The 12,741-nt window shown below is 43.0% G+C and overlaps 1 protein-coding gene across 10 annotated transcripts in view; it reads right to left on the bottom strand.

Annotated features, from left to right (window-relative positions):
* ENOX1 (ecto-NOX disulfide-thiol exchanger 1) overlaps positions 1-5,218 on the bottom strand; it is a 566,136-nt gene extending 560,918 nt beyond the window's left edge. For all 10 annotated transcript variants that reach the window (XM_023187381.2, XM_023187382.2, XM_023187388.2 and 7 more), the window contains exon 1: positions 4,899-5,218. The gene's annotated coding sequence lies outside the window, so the exon portion shown is untranslated. The remainder of the gene's footprint in view (positions 1-4,898) is intronic.
* Positions 5,219-12,741: the final 7,523 nt, after the last annotated feature.

Genomic DNA, 12,741 nt, shown 5'->3' with positions numbered 1-12,741 from the left:
CTGCACCCGGCCTTGTCCAGTATTTAAAGAAGAGTCTGTAGGACCCTAAACTGTATGTGTATGTGGAAGTATATGTGTACCTAAGAGTGAGAAAATATGCCTTCCTGGCTATCCTGGAGGGTAGCAAATAGAATGCTGCTTATATATTTATTTGTTTGCTTATTTTTAGCAATCATCCCATTTGGGTGGGTAAGAGTTTACAGGTTATAATAGCAGAAGCTGACATAACAAAATTTAAAACATAAATACCCCTTGTTTAAAGCTCTTTACTGTATGAAAGAAACACAAATCAGGCCCTCTGATATTCTATCATAGGAATGAAAAGTGACAAAAAGAAAAAAAAATAAGTATTGTATGTGTTTGCACATACACACAAATTATCTTGCACATGAAAATAGGAGAGGGAAGCTAATTTAAATCTCAAGATTCCAGTAGGTTAAATTAAATGTATGAACTAAAGAATATTTAACATCACACTACGCAAGTGGATGCAGAAATAGTTCAGAAATTTTTTTTAAGAAACCTAACCTTGAAATTCAGATTAATCCTAGTGGATCTGAAACAGGTACTTTCTTCTAGACAAATTATATCCAGACAGTGGAAAATATATTTTTTTAAAAGTGAAGTTCACTTGAAATTTGTCAAATTATTATTCTTTTGGAAAATCCTTCTAGCTAGAACAAGTTAATAGTAGGCTTCTAAAACTAGGTTTAACATGCTGTAAATCCATTTATTCCCCTCCACAAATCTACTAACGTAAGTCTTTTCTAGTGAAAAGGACTCTCTAATGGTACTTAATACTGTCACTACATTGTTTCTCCAATCAGACAACGTCAAGGTTTTCCACTTAAGGAATTGTATTAAAGTTAAATGCTTACTTTTGTCATAAATAGTAAACAATGGAATACAGATTATTTAAAATAGCACACGGAACCTCAAAATGTATTAAACACACAATGTATTTCCTAAGTTTAGAAGAAATGACTAATAATGCATATATGATCCAAGTTTTCCATCCAATAATCCATTATCATTTGAGCACTAAGAAACAATCTGCACTATCACCTCTCTCAGAGATGGATGACTCATCTTCCACTAACAGGCATTAGGTAACATCTTTGGCAAGAGGGCTTTGATAAAAGACTGAAACAAATATTATGCAGGGACACAGGCACCCCACGAACTTTAAAGAGCCCAGATCACTACACCAACAGTATGCCTACTGCATTGTAGGATAGGAGATTGTAATGAGTGATTGATTAATTAGCTATAATGTACAGGTATACCAACTGACCAACACAATCTTGAATCTCATCCCTGTTGAAAATTCACACAGAATAAGGGATTATTAAAGACTGCCCAAAGCCATAGACAACTACCAAAGCAAGGGACTGGGCTTCCCAGTTTACGGAAAGAGGCAGGAATCACAGGACTTTTAGAGATTCAAGGCACAATATATTGTACACAATGCATCTAAGACCACAATCTAGCCTAGCGTGTCAATGTTGAATTTTTATTCTCAAATGTTATTGTATTTTCTAAGTACAGTATTAGAAATTACAATATTACATTTTTATAAAGATAAAAATATTGGTTGCAAATGTTATGTAAATAAAAAACCAAGAAAGAATAATAAAGGAGAGAAATGAGGGGGAAATGGTGAAGTGTGACCCAGCGGAAGACATCCTGAGACTGGGTCTGTCACCAGGGTTGTGTCACATAATCTCACTATGCCTCAGTGTTCCTCCATATTAAAGGATTAGGCTAGAGCCTCAGTCTCTACTTCATTCCTAGCAGTAAAATCCTGCCATCTATTTAGGTATCATAGAAAACCCAAGTTTTTGTAATATCCTAAGAGCACCTGACAGCAGCAGAAAAGGTGCTTACAATGCTTAATGACTAAAAAGGGAAGAATTAGAAGGGTCTAAACAATCCTCCCAAACTTGCATTTTTCAGTTTATACTAGGCTTAAGAGGGCAATTGAAGTTAGATGCTTCATTTCATCCCACAATAATTATTATTATAACAAAACATTTAATATTCCTTAAAAAACACCCAAAAAAAGAAACAGCTTCACCTACTCAAATGAAACTTAGTGGATCTGTCTCATTTGGAGGGTTGCAATGCCTGAGCTACAATGTGAGTATCAGGATGTGGAAGCAGCTGTCACTGCTTTGTTTTTCATTCACAGTAGGTGGTTGCCAGGCAACAAAATACTATTGTCTGTTTCCATGATCTATTGGCCAATTCTACTGGTGATAATGCTTTCTACAGTTTAAAACAGGGCCACCTTTTGGACAAAAAGAAATGAGAAAAAATTCTAAGGATGACAATAACATATATATGAATAAATGCACTGAATGTACTCTAAAATTATGTGTATATACAACTGTGTACTGATACACATACAAATATTTTGCATGTATGCATATGTGATTATATACATTCTCCTACATACAAACCCATCTAAATTTAATAGGCCCACAACTTGAATCTAAATCCCTTAGGGAAATCAAGGCATGAACTAGAGAAATAAAAACACAGAATTATTTTCTTAACAATAGCAATAACTTCCAATTTGTCACATATATCAAATCCTGTTTCTTGAACAGGAGGTCCTCCAGTCAGAAAAGCAATTCTGTCTACTTATATAAAAAATAATAATAATGAAAAGCCTTTACCATCTACTTTAGAATCATGTAATACATTTAATATATTGTTTTATTATCACATGCTACCAATGTGTACAAAGATAATTTAAAGAGTGTTGCTGTTTACAACCAAGAATCTTAAATTTTATTCATCTTAAAAATAATTGAATTGTTCTCCCTGGAATAGCCTCATGTGATTCCCCACTTTGTTTTGATATGAGTCCCTGGGGAACAACAGTCACGCTATGTTACTCTTGCATATTTTAGTAGCTTACAAATAAAATAACACACAGTGTACTCAATATAAAGTTGTCAACATTAACTTGCATCAGTTGCTATTTGTTTTGCATTGACAAGGCTTCTTAAAGATAAGAATTACAATATTCTTAGATGTATAGACACAACATCAAAACAGCCTGAAGGAATTAAAGCCGGAAAATGCTAGAGGTATCACGCTTTGAAATGAAGAGAGATCAGTATCATTTATACGTGCACATATATTTCTTTAAAGGCTCTAAATAATGCCAGAACAATCTGTATTTTATGCAATGCTCATCCGTCTTCCCTCACAATATTCCGAAAGCACTTCAACTATTTAATGCATCCCCTCCAAGAGGCCTTTCACTTTATCAAACTCATTATCACTTTCAAATCTGTATATTACAAGAAACTGGAATAAGCAATATCCATTACATGAATAGACATTATTAATATAAAGTCTCTATCAAAGTGGCAACGCTAGCAAAACAAAAGCAGAGTGTGTTAACCATGAGCTAAGTACCAGCAAATGTTACCACTTTGCTTGACAGAGCCGTCTCCAACAGCACGCACCCGCCTCTCGAGAGGGCCCACCAGGTTTCTCCCTCACATCTCACCCCACAAATGACCCACTTCTTCCTCTCTCAGCTTTCCAAGCTCGCTCACCTGTGTCTCTCCTCCAGGAATCAATTCCCTTCCCACTTTCTCCACCCTCTTCAGATTCCTTAATCACCCTTCATTATTTTCTCCAAACTACCAGACTCAAATCTGCAGCCCAGTTGGCCAGGAACCTCTCCATACGCACGTATCTCCTGCATTCTCCTGGGTCTGCTTTTAAAACCTGCTACCACCAAACAAATGCAATCTTAACAAAATTAGGATTACACTGTCAGTGTCTTTTTTCACGTAATGTTACAGCAGTGAAAGATTGAGGGAGAGAAAAGGCGAGAAGCAGGAGTGTATCTGGGTGAAGGAGCGTGGTTCAGTGGCTGTACAGTGAGACGCAGTGATTCCACAGAGCTGGGCTTGCCCACCTGTCGACCCCACTTTCCCCATGTGCTCGCCGCGGGATGACAACCACAACACTCCAGAACCACCCCCCTCCGAAAGGGGGCGGGGTTACGCCTTCAACCAATCAGGACCCGGGAGCCCCGGGTGTCCAACCTATGGGGTGGCTGTGGCCGTGCAGGGGGAGGACGTGGGGTGGTCTGGGAGGGGCCGCGTCCGTGGGAGGCTCGCACGTGTCGGGTCCGGAGAGGCGGGTAGGCGGCCGGCGTCCAGCGGCCGAGGCGCGGGCTCTGAACCCTGGCAGCTGCCGAGTCCAGCTGCCCCAGTGCCTCCTTTACCTCGCGCTGGGCCAGGCAGGGCGCGCTCCCGCTGAGGAAGACCTGTCCAAGGTGTCCGAGCTCCCCACGAGAGGGGACAGTCACAAATAACAACAATAGTACCCAGCGCAGACTAGGCAGGGAGGAAAGTTTCCGGCCCGCAGCAGAGCAGAATCCGCCAAGGCTGGAGAAGGGATGCAGAGCGGGAGGGTGACAACCTGAAAGAAGAGGGCAGCGGGAGCATTGTGCGGGCAGGACCGGGTCCCGGGGGCGACGCCCACCGAGGGAGACGGGTGCGGGGTGCGCTGTCCAAGGTGCAGGGGAGGTGACTGGCGGGCGGCGGGCGCGGAGCCCGGAGCCAACACTGGCTGGAGAGCGGCGGGGAGATCGGGGAACAGCTGTCTGGGGCGCTGGGCACCCCCGAGCTCGTAAAAGTGACGGAGCTTGAGCCGGGGCACGGCAGGGAAGAGCGTGAGGGCTGCACCGAAGCCCCCACGCGTCCACGCACTCCTCCTTACCAGCCTCACCTCTAGCTCCACTCCCCTCCCCCCTCGCCCACTCCCCTCCCAGTCTAGATCCAGGTGCCGAGGCGGGGGCGAGACCAGAGGACCCAGGCTCGGAGCCCGGACGCCCCAGGGATGTTGCGGGCCCCGGAGCTGCTTACCTGGGGCCGCCGTATGGAGAGCGGAGGCAACCGCCGCGCGGAGTGGGGCGCCGGGCGCGGCGCGGCTCCTCCTAGCCTCGGCGTCCTCCTCCTTCTTTGCTTCTCCCGGACTCTGTCCCGGGCACGGAGCTGGGAGACGCGGCCGGGCTGCAGTCGCCTTTCCCTCCGCCACCGCCGCCACTGCAGCAGACAGAGGACACCCCGTGGCGGCTGGAAGCCTGTGTGAGTAGCGGCGCCCGGGAGAGCGGGGATCTGCTGAGGGGCGCTGGAGACTCCGCGGCTGGAGGCGCGCGGGCGTGCGCACGCGCGCCTGCGAGTGTGAGTGTATGGGTGCGCGCTCGCCCACGGGGTGGGGGAGTCGCGAGGGGAGGGGGAGAGAGGCCGAGAGATGCTCGTAGGGACCGAGGCAAAATTCTGCGCCCCCGGAAATCCGTAAACGCTGGGAAGGAGGATCGAACGCGCGTCTCGCTTGGAGAAGCTGCCCACCGGGCGGCAGCAGAGGAGTAGGGGAAGTCAGCGAGGCGCGCTAGGGCTCCGGATCCCAGCCTGGCAGAGCCGAGCGGAGCGCGCAGCCACCGATGCAGCAGAGGCGGCGCCCGCAGCCCACGGTTGCGCTGCCCCCTCTCGGGAGGGGCCGAGGCCGCTCGCTCCCGCCACCGCCGCCGCGGTCGGGACTGCTCTACTAGGAGCAGGGGAACCGAGAGAGGGACCGCACGGTTGCTACGGCGACCTTGGAGGCGCCGGGCCGGCTGAAGGGCCGAGAGGAGAACCCGGGCGCACGTGGCCTACTCCAGGCTGGAGCGGGTGTGTGCCAGGGTTGTGGGCTTGGGGTAGAAGGTGGAATTGGGCCGCGCGGCCTGGGCAAAGGATGCGGGGTGTGCGGCCCAGAGTGGCTCGGCCGGGGTGCGGTCAGCATGCAGGTTGGTAAGGGTGAGGGGATCCTAACTCCAGGTGACATGTTGCCTTTTTTTCCTCCTTGGAGGCTACTTTTTCTCAAAGTTATCCACTTCCCATATAAGAGTGCCGGCCTCCTCTTTGTTAGGATTCAACTTAGCTGTGCAGGCAACCAGGCAGTGCCTCCTTCAAGTCAGGCTCTTCCAAGAACCGCTCCCACCACCACCACCCCCCACCACCACCCACACACCCACATCCCCCGCTCCTCCTTCATCCCAACTACATTGTAATACTTTAGAAATAAATGTTTAAAGCACATTTACATTCTCTGCCTCTTAAAAGATATATTGTCCTAGTATGTAGTTTTCCTTGCTTATTTTAAATTCCGAGTGGGATATCATTCACACAAGCATTTCTTCAAGGGTTATAAGGTCTGGGTAATACGCGAAATACCCTTCCTGGCAGGAATCCTTCGGGTAGGGATTGTGTTTTGCACACTTTTGCATGCCTCCGGTGCTTAGCATAGTACTCTGTACTTCGTGAGTTCCCTGTAAATGTTGAATGAATGACATTGTTTTCTAGCTTCACATAACCTGAAGGCAAAGACTTGGATGCTGGGAAAGTCATTACCACCCCACTAGGCTTGCTTGATTTTAACTTATGCCATTTCCCTGTGTGTGGCTATTTTCCCCCCTGGCGGTCAGAACCCCAGTGCAAAGAGAGAAAATAATACTTATCCACTGTGCACCCTTAAGAAAGGGTGCATGCAGAAGCACTATGCAGGGACCCCAGTGGGATCCCCTGGGTGTGAGGGGGCCAAAGTTCAGAATCTAACCTCTCAAAATGTGAAAGTCACTGTTCCTGAGCAGTTTATACTGTCCCTTCTAGAGCAGAAGGATGGGGAAAAGAGTTTTAAGAGAAATATACTTTTGTTTTGTTTTTGTTTTTCGTTTTTTGAGACGGAACCTCGCTCTGTCACCCAGGCTGGAGTGCAGTGGCGCGATCTCGGCTCACTGCAACCTACGCCTCCCGGGTTCAAGCGAATTATCCTGCCTCCGCCTCCTAGTAGCTGGGATTACAGGCATTGGCCATCACATCCGGCTAATTTTTTTTTTTTTTTTTTTTTAAGTTTTTAGTAGAGACATAGTTTCACTGTGTTTTCCAGACTGGTCTCCAACTCCTGACCCCAAGTGATCCGCCTGCCTCGGCCTCCCAGAGTGCTGGGATTACAGGTATGAGCCACCGCACCAGGCCAGAAATACACATTTCTAATAGCTTATCAGGTACGCATTTTTCTCCTGTAAAGGGTAGTGTTCGTGGACACTGACCAATACGTGCAGGGTCACCCCAGACTGCTAATTCTGCTGCCTGGTGTAGCACCAAGTCTACATCCTTCACCCTTGGTATTTCTACAATCGTCATCTTAGAAGCAGAAGTCTTCAATTTTGCATTCCATGCTAAATTTCAGTTCCTTTGAACTCAGGCTCGCCTATGAGCTGCTTCTCTCTCCACTCATGATACCACAGCTGTGAAGTATAACTGAAATAAAGTGAAAATTAAAATGGATTTATTTGGGTGCCATGTGTTCTCTAGTGGGGGTCCCTTTACCTGATTTATCTACCTTCACTCAATTGACAGTCTTCTTAGAAGACATTTGTTGTGATATTGGAGCTTTTGTTTTAGGTTGAAAGCTTAGATATTTAAATTTTTCACTTGAAAGGAAGCTCTAAAACTTGCAGAAGAAGCAGAAAAATTCTGATACCGAAAATGGACCCTTGACAGCCAACCTATAGAATGGGTATGAGTCAGAATTTTCCAAAACAATTTTAAAACTTCATTTTCCTTGGAAAGTTGCTTTTAGGGTTTTGTTGGGCTCAGAAACTGATACCAGAAAATATGGCACTTTGACATGCTGGACTGAAGAAGCGCCTCAAGGTCTCTCTGACCCTCTCTCTGCCTCCTGTCTGTCAGTCTTCTGTCTCACCCAAAGCATAAGATGAAATTGTTCTCTGAAGGTCTTTCATCTACCTAGAAACCAGACCTGCCAAAGAAGAACACACTTGCCTTCTCTGAGTTTTTATTCATCTAACTCACATCACAGGAAGAAAGATTGAAGACTGACAACACAACTGGACGTACTTTTGTCACACTGCTCTGGGGCCCAACAGACTTGATCCCAGGACATTGTATGTTCAGCAAGCTCATTGAATTCCACTAAAAACTCTTTACTATCCCCCTTAAAATCATCCACATTTCCGTTTCTATTCTTCCCCTATGAAGAAGGGTATATGAGTATCTGTGTAACCCATTAGGTTATTGAGCAGTCATTTTCCTGCAATTCCCTTGGGTTACGCACATGAAAATAAGTTTGTCTTTTCTCCTATTAATAGGAGAAAAATCATCTGCTTTTTGCAAGGTGATTTTCAGTGAACCTTCAGAAGGTTGAAATCCCTACAGTTTCAACAGCTTCCCAAGTGCTCGTCTTACTTGGTGGGTAGAAGAACCTTAATAAAGCTGTAACTTCTCTGATGACCACCAAAGGTGGTCTTTGTAATAATAAATATAAGAAGCCAATGTTTAAAAATAAGAATGTAAACATTGCAATCTTAATGTATGTTAACTTAAAAATAAATCAGTTAATGTATGTTAATTTAAAAGGTAAACAATAGAAACAATAACAACATACATATGTAGTATTTCTGACCAACTTAAACATAAAAGTTTGGAGGAGCAACTAGGATTATACGCTATCAACTCCATAGTTCCTTCTGCTACTTAAGTACTAGGTAATACAATGTACAGCTGAGAGGTTCATTTTTATATGTTATTATCGGTCAGATTTAAAATCAGTGGCATATTTGTAAAAGTTCTATTTTTCTTCCTAAAGGGAATGTTCCTTAACATAACTGTTTTTTTCAGTTTGCAGCAGTGCAGTAAACTAGTCAATCATTAACTTAAAAACACAGGATGGTGAAGGTGTGGGGCCTATGGAGAAACACTCTAAACTTACTTGATCACAACTGTTTTGTCAGTCTAAATAAAAAAAACAAAAGCTTTCCACTTTTAAAGACTGATACATTTAGACTGTGAGATGTACCATGGATTCCAAAGTCAACTCCTCATGCTAGGAGCCCATTGCCCCAAATCCTCTGAAGTGAGAAGGCAGGGACCGTTAGCTGAAATGCTGTTGATTTTAGTGGCTGTGGACACGCATAAGGATACAGGTAATTTCCCTCATAATGAGGTCCCAGATCACTTAGTCCATTACAGTTTTAAATGATAAAAAACACCTTGACCTGCACCTGGAACGAAAGTACCAACAGTCCAAAGTATAGTACAGGAACAAGAAGCGGCCTCAAGTCATCCTATTTGTATCCATGTCTTTAAACATTGCCTTATTCCACATACTATTTAGGAAAACTGAATTCTGACTGGAGATCAGACATCTTTAGGAAGGTTAAAAAATCAGAGAAAAAAATGTTGTTTACTAAGCAAAAGAAGACTGGTTTTCTTTCTTAGTCATCATTGCTGACATTTGGGGTGCAATGTCTGGTATCAGTGGTTCTAACAGTTTATAGAGCTATATATTTCCAGAAACTAAAGAAAGCTATGGATCCTTTCTTCAGGAAAATGAACATATTAATGTATAAAAAATGTTTAAATAAAATTTCAAGGAGTTAAGGGAACTCCCTCTGAAGCCCACGTTAAGAGCTACTGCCTAATATAGATTCATTGCACCATGACATTTTATAGCTAAACGGAAAAGAATTGGTAGATTTACTACTCTTACTTCTATTTTTAATCTAATAATTTATTTGATTGTCAACACCAAGAAGAGGCATAAGCAACTCAGTAAACCGAACAAGTATTTCTTGAGTACCTACTTCATAATCAGTTTTGTTCTTCAAGCTGTGTTTGTTACCAATAAAGTATAAAATACGATCGATCTATTCCTTTAAGGAGCCTACAGTCTAGTAATCATTATTCTTGAATACAAAAAAAGTGAACATAGGTATAATTTATCACTTGACCAGGTGCAACAAACTTCAATTTGAATTACCAGTAGGACTTAATAAAGCTATTTGTTAAATAAACCACTTAAGTAATAATTGATTATCAGTGGCCAATGTATGTATGCATATTTTCATATTCATATTCCCTAGTATTAATCATTTAGATGATCACACCATACATAATGTAAAAAGCTAGTCTATTGCTGTAGTGTGAATTTTAGATTGAGGATATGAAGAAGTTGACAAGGAGAGATAGACCATGTGGGCAATGGCAGCTGTGGATTACCTTTCACTGGGATCCCTGGGCAGACTGGAATAAGTTGGAATATGCTAGAGCTCATATTTAACCCATCCAAGAATTTATAGGGCAACCCATGAACACTGTTTTGAAATTTCTATGTCTACAAAATCCCAGAAGTCTCTTCTTGCATAATTTTAACATTTTATTATTACTCTCCTTACAATTTTTTTAATTTTCACTTTCTCAATTTCTTTCCACTTATTAACACAGAATTCTTTTTCATTAATGTAATTTTTAAAAACACAACTTCTTCACTCAATTTCTGACAAAATTATGAAGAGTCAAAAAGCGCTTATAGAGTGAATTGACATAAAGCCATTTACTTAATTAGAGCTGTTCGAAGCCCAGCCATCCATGTATTGAATGCGTTATATAACCTGCCTCCCGATGGGCCCCAGAGGCTTCATACGGGGAAGCTGGGACTATTAGTGCTATCATTTGACTTTTCCAGTGGTGGTCTTGGCACAGCATTAAAATAACACAGGATACTGAATCACAAGATCTGAGTTCAGATCCCAGCCTTGCTGTGTGAGATTGGGCACCAAACTTTCTGAGCGTCACTTGTCCCCATCTGGGAAATGTGGATAATAACACCTACCTCATCAGTTTCTTAAGAAGCTTACATTAAGTAACATTAAGTTACATTAACTAACATGAGAAAGAGTCCCTTTGTTGTGTTGTAGGACTTCAGTAAATCTTTGTAAACCTTGGATCTAAATCAAAAGTGTGTGGCAGAAAATTGGAACTCAGTCATGAATAGGAAGCTCCTGTAGAAATTATTTAAATCTTTATTATAATGTTGAACTGAGCTGATTTCCTGGGAGTCCCTTCCAAGGATATTTTAAGAAAACCACAGACAACCAAAAGTTGGCAGAAACTGACACATGCAGGAAGTTGTGGATTCCATAATTCTAGAGGTGCTGTAGTTCTATAAATTCTGCTGCTGTTACCAAACCCAAGCTTTGTGTTCATTTGTTTTTAATTAGTCTCTGTTTTGTTTCTGTCACACAGATTCTGCCTCCCCAATGGTGCTTTGCCCTGCTAATTTAACTATGCAAACATTCATTTTACAGATTAATACCAACTGTGAAAATGTCTTTCTTTTAAACAAAAATAATTCACTGTCCTCTCCTCCCCCCCACTTCCCAATTGTAAAAGTAGTGTGTGTGCTTATGGAGAAAAAATAGGCAATACAAAAATGTATAAAGGAAAAGATTGGCCAGGTGCGGTGGCTCACGCCTGTAATCCTAGCACTTTGGGAGGCCAAGGAGGGTGGATTGCCTGAGCTCAGGAGTTCGAGACCAGCGTGGGCAATATGGCAAAACCCTGTCTCTACTAAAAACATAAAAAATTAGCCAGGTGTGGTGGTGGGCGCCTGAAATCTCAGCTACTTGGGAGGCTGAGGCAGAAGAATCGCTTGAACCTGGGAGGCGGAGGTTGCAGTGAGCTGAGATCGTGCTGCTGCACTCCAGCCTAAGCAACAGTGCAAAACTCTGTTTCAAAAAAAAAAAGAAAAAATGCAATAGTATTACCTCTCAGGGACCAACTACAATTACTATTTTGGTGTATGCCCTTCCAGACATTTTCTTTGCATATGTTTATTCTTCTTGTTAAAAGTCATTCAGGTTGACCAGCCACGGTAGCTCACGCCTATAATCCCAGCACTTTGGGAGGCCGAGGCAGGTGGATCACTTGAGGTCAGGAGTTCAAGAACAGCCTGGCCAACATGGTGAAACCCTGTCTCTAAGAAAAATACAAAAAATTAGCTGGACATAGTGGCATGTGCCTGTAATCCCAGCCACTGGGGAGGCTGAGGCAGGAGAATCGCTTGAACTTGGGAGGCAGAGGTTGCAGTGAGCCAAGATCATGCCATTGCACTCCAGCCTGGGGGACAGCAAGACTCCATCTCAAAAAAAATTTAAAAAGTCATTCAAGTCAAGATTCAGCCATTTTTAATGTTACCATTTTAGAAACAAACAGTTAAACACTTTCACAAAAAGTCTCAAATGTGTTTCTTTTAACCTTTCCTACACCTTCTTTCCAAGATAGGCTCTTTGCTCAGCAAGTCCTTTAAAACAGGATTTTCACTGGTCATCCTTGAAACTTCTCTTTATATTTCCCCACTTTTACCACTTTTAATAATTAATACTTTTAATGGCCCTTTAAAAACTTAATCTCACCTTGTACTGATGCTGGCATGTTCTGGAGTCACAAGCCCTGCCCTTGGCCTCTGGCCATTCTGTGGGTGCTTTGCATTACTTAACCTCTACCCCCAAAATGAGGTCCAGTGCTAACCTTGGATTTGGTACTGCATTCCCTGATAGAACAGAAAAGATTCTTGATTTCAATAAGTAACCAGAGTGTTCATTGGAGTGACCATCTACATACTGGCTCTGCAGAAGCTTGGCCCAGAGGTGGTGAATTATTTGAATTCATGTTCTATGTCCATTGCTCTGCAGGCAAATTTTGGAAAGTCTGTTTTATTTTGCTTTGAAGAATCTATAAATAATCCTTAACAATTAATGCAAATGATAGTTAAAATTCCAGTAGAATTTCCTACTTCTACAGTTCAGTATGTGCGCTAGTTTACGCAGGGAGGTATCATTATTAATAAAAAGTATAAAAGTGTTTATAA

The sequence above is a fragment of the Piliocolobus tephrosceles genome, chromosome X (genome assembly GCF_002776525.5).
Source record: "Piliocolobus tephrosceles isolate RC106 chromosome X, ASM277652v3, whole genome shotgun sequence".
Lineage (NCBI taxonomy): Eukaryota > Metazoa > Chordata > Mammalia > Primates > Cercopithecidae > Piliocolobus > Piliocolobus tephrosceles.
Note: the sequence above shows the minus strand (reverse complement) of the source record. Positions and strands in the feature narration are given on the sequence as shown.